Below are 6,872 nucleotides of genomic sequence, written 5' to 3'. Positions count from 1 at the left end.
TTACAAGCATAGGGTAATTGTCATGAAACAGCTGGGGCAGGCAAGATGTAAGACCCAAAATGCAGGACACTCAGACAGAGGAGTAAACTCTAAGAGGCTGCTTTATTGCAGTTATAGGACAAAACTCCGAAAACAATAAACTTGCAAAAAACAAGCTAAAACTAGAAACTAAAACTAAACTCTAAGAAACCTGGAGACAAGAGACTAGGAGCACAGAGGGAAACACACACACAGCATGAGGGGGCGACACAACACTGACAGAGAGAAACACAGGGCTAAAATACACTGAGGGATAACAAGGGAATGAGACACAGGAGGAGAGCACAGCTGGGACTTATCACACTTGACGAGACTAAGGGGAGACAAGGCTAGAGACGTTGGCTGTATCCCAATTCAGGGTCTGCAGCCTTAAAGGCTGCATTTTAAGGCCGATTATGTCACCGCGACGCAACGAAGGCTGTCCCAATTCGAAGGCTGCTCGAAATGCGGCCCTCAAATGCGTCCTTAATTTCCCTGAATTTTAAGGACGTACGCGGCCCTTGAGGATCATTGAGGCTGCGTACTTTAAGGCTGCAGACCCTGAATTGAGATACAGCCACAGGCTGTGTCCAAATTCAAGGCAAGGCAAGTTTATTTAAATAGCACAATTCAACAACAAGGTGATTCAAAGTGCTTTACAGAGACAATAAAAAACAAAAACCAATAAAAAGCATGATTTAAAATGAAGCATCTGGTGGTACAAAAGTTAAATTGTTATAGTGGTTGTATTGTTAAGCAGTGGGCATCTGCATAGACGTGTTTTTTTTTTTAATTAAAATAATCGCAAACTAGCTTGTAAGGTGGGTCCCACAGTTTATCCTATATTACTGCTTCCATACAGCCAATTTTGATTTTTGCAAATTAACCTTTTTGTGATATGTTGTAGGGAACAAAGACCAAAGGGCTCATTTTATTAAAACAAGGAGAAAATGATCACCTCTTCACTGGGGTGAAGAATTCAGCCACTGTGGCATGGAGGTACAAGAATAAATCAATTTACACATCATATTCATATGAGTACAGTTTTATTAACCCTCATGCTATATAGCAGCGGTCCCCAACCATTTTTGTGCCATGGACCGGTTTAATGTCAGACACGGAGCGGCCTTTAAGGTGTCGTGGAAAAAAACAACAAAATAAAATGATAGGACCAAGACAAAAACTGTGGTATTTTGTAAATATAACAATAAATGTGAATTCACTGTGTAATTGCGCAACTTTATTAGCAGCATCCTCCTGAAAATGCACGAACAACATTGAGAGTAACATCTTCCTCTCTGCCCTTTAACGCTCTCTGGTCGCTATGGTAACGTGTAAATATTTCTTTCGAAATAAGAGACACAACTACAACACGGGAAAAGACCCAGGGAAACCGAATTAACAATAAAAACCCTGAAAACCATCAATTTCACAACCGAGCCTCAACTCTCACGGCCCGATACCAAACGACTTGGTATCGGCCCAGAAATTGTAAGGTGGCTACTGGGTACAACTTTATTTGCTGTACAGAACCTGTGATGTCCAGACGGTATTTGTCTTATGTTATCCTGTGCAAACTTTTGGATTTAGGGATTAACATAGTTGCCATGGTTTCCTCTCTTCTCCTATTTGTTGTGTGTGATCAGGACAATTCTGGAGAAGATGGGCCTGCAGGGGAAAGTCACCGCCTTGCAGGCCAGAAGACATGGGATAACTTGTGTTATCAAGAAGATAATTCTTAAGAACACACTTTAATAAATGTGCAATTACAAAGAGTTGTTTTGTTGTTTTTATTTCGCTACTGTCTACTCTTTGTCTACTCTTCCAAAATTACTAGACAGTCAAGCAATGGCACTGGATTCGCCACTGACACCAGGTGAACTCCAGGAAGCGCTAAGTATGCCCAATAATAAGGCTCCAGGTCCAGATGGCTATCCTGCAGAATTCTACAAAGAATTCTGGACAATTTTGGCACCAGTATTCCACAGAATGTTGCAGGAAATCAAGAAAAATGGCAGACTACCACCAAATATGTATTCTGCCAACATTAGTCTCCTGCTAAAACCAGACAAAGACCCTTTATGTCACGGATTGCCAGGGCAAGCCGTGTGGAATGTAGGAAGGACCCAAAAGGCAGCAGCTCTGGTGCAGGTGAGTGTTTATTAACAGGGGTGGGTAAGTACAAACAGCGGTGGCGACAAAACATGAAACTGGAAACCTAAACTGGGTAAACTAATAAGACAAACCAGAACGAGGATGCAGGGAGGTCCGGAGAAATACATATGGGAAGACGCAGGGAGACCAAGGGGAAACAACACAGACGAACCAGCAATTACTAAGACAGAAAATACAACTTAAATACACTCAGAGAACACAGGGAGATTACACACATATCTAAATGATATAAGTGCCAGTGTCCTCTACAGCGGTCTCACAGCCCAGCATAAAAGCTTCCTGTTGTGAGTCAGAACATTGTCAGGAATAGGGAAGGACGTAAAATTCTCAGTAAACAGTATCAAACTTTCTCAATTTATATCTGCTACTTCCTTATTGGGTTTAGAATTTGTAGTTTCAGATTTCAAACAACAGTGCAGATAACCACAAGCTGTGATTTGTACTCAACAATCTCTGTATCAGTGATGCTTGTAAGTTTAATGAAGTTAGCAAATACTTGCTCAATAAAATGGTTTTGAACATTTAACAGTCTGATAAAGAGAAGACTTTGAGCTAGTTGTATGTTCTATGTGGACCCATTGCATGTTTCCTCGAATCTCTGCATCAGAGGTGGCGAGGCTGAAGCTAACATGTCCCATTGAGCTTCAATAGCGGTAATTTTTACTCCCAAGTTTCAAAACAACATCTCTGGTTTTCTGTTGTAATAAACACTATTGTGTATACATGTCAAGACTATTAAGATTGCTGATAATGCACTCAAAGATAAAAACAGTTCTAATGAGTACTAAAATAAAACATGTTACAAATAGATCCTTGACATATGAAACTCTTCATCTACAAATAGTGTTTGATGTGTAAGTAAGTGAAAGCTGTCTGGATTTAGACTTTCAATTAGATCTTTGTCTTCTGTGACTTGTGTCATTATAAGTTTAAATTGGTGAACTACTGCTTGTAAAAACACTTCCGGATTGTTTCAAATGTTATGGAGTGCAAGATAATGGCTATTTTACCTCCCCCCCCCCTCTGTAGCAACTCTACCCTCTTCTGATCACAAGTGATGTACTTGTGCCCTCAGACATGTCAGAGTTACCGTCAAATAGAATGACTTGGCCCAGTGATTAATACTTATTCAAAAAGGGGAAGTTCCTATTTTTAAATGATACTGTGGAAAAAAAACTTTCAAGACACTACTGTCAAACTAATAATCTGTACTATCCAAATAGCATAATGGAAGTCACATTATTTGGAATCCAAGCTCCACAAATATCCTCTCCAAAGAACTTAATTGTTTAGGAACATACATCAAAACTTTATTTAATGGCAAAATATTGTAAAGGTCAGTTTTTACCAAAAAAGAACCTTTGCTAAATTAAAGCAAATTATATCATTAAAGGTCTTAAAAACTGTTAACCATTAATTTATCATCTCTCAGATGGTGTCAGGGCTCTGTGTGCGGGCAGGCAGAGATGAGGATCCAAATGCAGGACTCAAACACAGAATTGAAACTCAAAAAACCTCAGCTTTATTGCTGGCAGAAAAACAAACATGGAGTGAGGATGGAACACTGAGACCAAGGACACACAGGCATAATTCTGAGGGTAAGACGCGACACTGAGCATGGGAAAACACAGGGCTTATATACACAGGGTAGTAACGGAGGAATCGGCAACAGGAGGGAGACACAGCTGGGAGAGATCAGGGCTAACGAGACGGGGGAGCTAAGCTGCACACACTAACATAAGACAAAGACTTTCACAATAAAACAGGAAACATGAATTACAAAACAAGCATGCAGACTTTACACTGAGAGACAGACAGAATGACACATGGAATCTGAACTAAACTAAACGTGAGATATAACTGAGAACAAATCCTTAAGCACGGATAAACAGAAACAAGAAATAATCATCATCATCATCACTACGAGAAGAAAACAATCCATGAAGCAGAAATAAACCAAAACATAATAAACTCAAAATACTGGGTCCAACGGACCCAGAACCGTGACAGTACCCCCCCTCTAAGGGCTGGCTCCCGACAGCCCCAAACAAAAAAAAGCACAACAAAGCACCAGGCCAGGGCAGGCGGAGGGGGTCCAGGATGGAGGGACAGGCCCAAGCAAAAAAAAACAAGGAGCACCAGAGTCCAAAAAAACGCAGGAAAGCATATCAAAAACAAAACGAAACCAGAGCTCACCAAGAGTCTACAAAAAAGTCCAGGGGGCCGACCGTGCACACGGCAACGGTGGCGACGTGCGAACAGTTCTGGAGGCCGACCGTGCGGACGGCAACGGCGGCGAGGAAGCAGTTCTGGGGGTCGACCGTGCGGACGGCAACGGCGGCGAGGAAGCAGTTCTGGGGGCCGACCGTGCGGATGGCAACGGCGGCGAGGAAGCAGTTCTGGGGGCCGACCGTGCGGATGGCAACGGCGGTGGGAATGCAAGCCTGGAGGCCGGCCACGCGGAAGGCAGTGGCGGCAACAGAAGTCCGGAGGGCGGCCACGGTGGTGATGATGCCCAACAAGCGGCCTGGCAGATGACCGACAATGTGGAGGTGGTAGGAGGGGACCCGAAGGCTGCGTGGCCCCTGCAGCCCCAGGCGAAGCGGAGGTTGGATCAGATGAGGCAGAGGCTGAAGCCGAAGCTGGGCCAGGCGACGCTGAAGCGAATGCGGAGGCTGAACCAGGTGAGGCTGATGCAGAGGCGGGGCCAAACGAAGCTGGTGATGCGGGAGCTGGACCAGACGAGGATGAGGACGCGGGAGCTGGACCAGACGACGATGAGGACGCGGGAGCTGGACCAGACGACGCTGAAGCGGATGCGAAGGCGAAGCTGAAGGCGAAGCCGGACCAGGCGAAGCTGAAGCCGGAGCCGGACCAGGCGTGGGTGATGGGTGGAGACACGGAGGCTGCAGCTGGCGTGGATGGAGACACGGAGGCTGCAGCTGGCGTGGATGGAGACACGGAGGCTGCAGCTGGCGTGGATGGAGACACGGAGGCTGCAGCTGGCGTGGATGGAGACACGGAGGCTGGACCAGACGAGGATGGAGACACGGAGGCTGGACCACACGAGGATGAAGCGGAGGCTGGACCAGACGAAGCAGTGGCTGGACCAGACGAAGCAGCTGATGAGGATGCTGAAGCTGGGCCAGGCGAAGCAGCTGATGAGGATGCTGACACGGAAGCTGGGCCAGGCGAAGCAGGTGATGAGGATGCTGACACGGAGGCTGGACCAGACGAAGATGATGATGCTGATGATGATGCTGATGATGAGACCGCAGCGGGCGAGGATGATGAGACCGCAGCTGAAGGCTGGACGGGCTCCTCGGGCCCCCCAGCTGACGAGGCAGAAGGCTGGACGGGCTCCTCGGGCCCCCCAGCTGACGAGGGAGGAGGCTGGACGGGCTCCTCGGGCATTGACTCTGCTCAGGCAGTGACAGCCGGGTGCAGTCCTCAGCTGGGTTCCTAGCCTCCAGGGGTCCAGAGTAGGCTGAGGGCTGAAACTCAGCCTCTGGGGAGGCCCTGGAGCGCGTCACAGTCTCTGAACTGGCCAGCTTTTTAGGAATGATTACATTATCATGAGGTTTGTTGCTCTGCTTAGAACAAACTGATGAAACACAGTTCCTTTTAGATTGATTTGACTGAGCTTGTTGTACCGGGGTAGCAAGTGACACAGGGTGCAGGGCTAGTGGCTGCTGAACAGGAGGCTGAACTGAGGGTGACTGAAACAATGGTTGGGATGACGACGGTGGTGGAATTGGAGACTGAGCTTGAGGCCGGGCGGCTAACTGAGCTTGAGGCCGGGCGGCTAACTGAGCTTGAGGCCGGGCGGCTAACTGAGCTTGAGGCCGGGCGGCTAACTGAGCTTGAGGCCGGGCGGCTAACTGAGCTTGAGGCGAAAATGGTGGTGGTGGAGTTGGTGTCTGGGCTACAGGCGGCTTCTGAGCAGGAAACACAGGACACTGAGCTACAGGTGGCTGCTGAGCAGGTGACACTGGAGACTGAGCTACAGACGGCTGCTGAGCAGGGGACTGAGCTGAAAGCGGACGGGCAGCTGACTGAATAAACATAGCTCCAGAATAAACAGATCCAGACGGAACAGTCTTAACTCCTGGATCTGAAAAAACATCAGGCGCACAGTCTTCTGAACCAATGGGAAAATAGTCATTCTTAAAACGAAAACTCTTATTTTCCCGAACCGGAGAAACACGAGCTGTAGTGTTCATGTAGCTGGCGTTCGCAGCTTTGGGGGAAACAGTCTGTCTATCCCTTGACAAAAAAGGCGAATGAAGGGAGACTCTGTCACTCACCCTAGGCGGTTGTTTGAGCTGAATCCCAGGCTCCTGCTGGAGCTGTGAGTGCTGGCTGCGTGTTTGCTGCCTCCCTGTTGAAGAGGGAGCGGCGCTGGCGGAATGTGACGAGGGAGGACTCTGCTGTGGCTGCTCCTGCTGTGATGTGGAAATGCTGGGTGAGTCAGGCGGCACGATAATAATCCCTAACATCTTGTAAAAGGCTTGTGCAGGCGTGAGCTGATTGCTTGCAGGCTCGTAGTAATCCTCCCGGGACCGGCTGGAGCGTTTTCTGCGAGACCTGGGCGTCCGCGGGGAGGAAGCAGACGAGTGGGCCGAAGGGTAGGCTGCCAGCGAGGAACGGCAGCACGGAGGCCCTCCAAGCGCTAGCCG

This window comes from Copadichromis virginalis, linkage group LG18 (genome assembly GCF_057382275.1).
Source record: "Copadichromis virginalis isolate Kocher_CV1m ecotype Utaka linkage group LG18, C_Virginalis_male_GT1.1, whole genome shotgun sequence".
NCBI lineage: Eukaryota > Metazoa > Chordata > Actinopteri > Cichliformes > Cichlidae > Copadichromis > Copadichromis virginalis.
The sequence above is the reverse complement of the archived record's forward strand: the minus strand, read 5'-3'. Positions refer to the sequence as shown.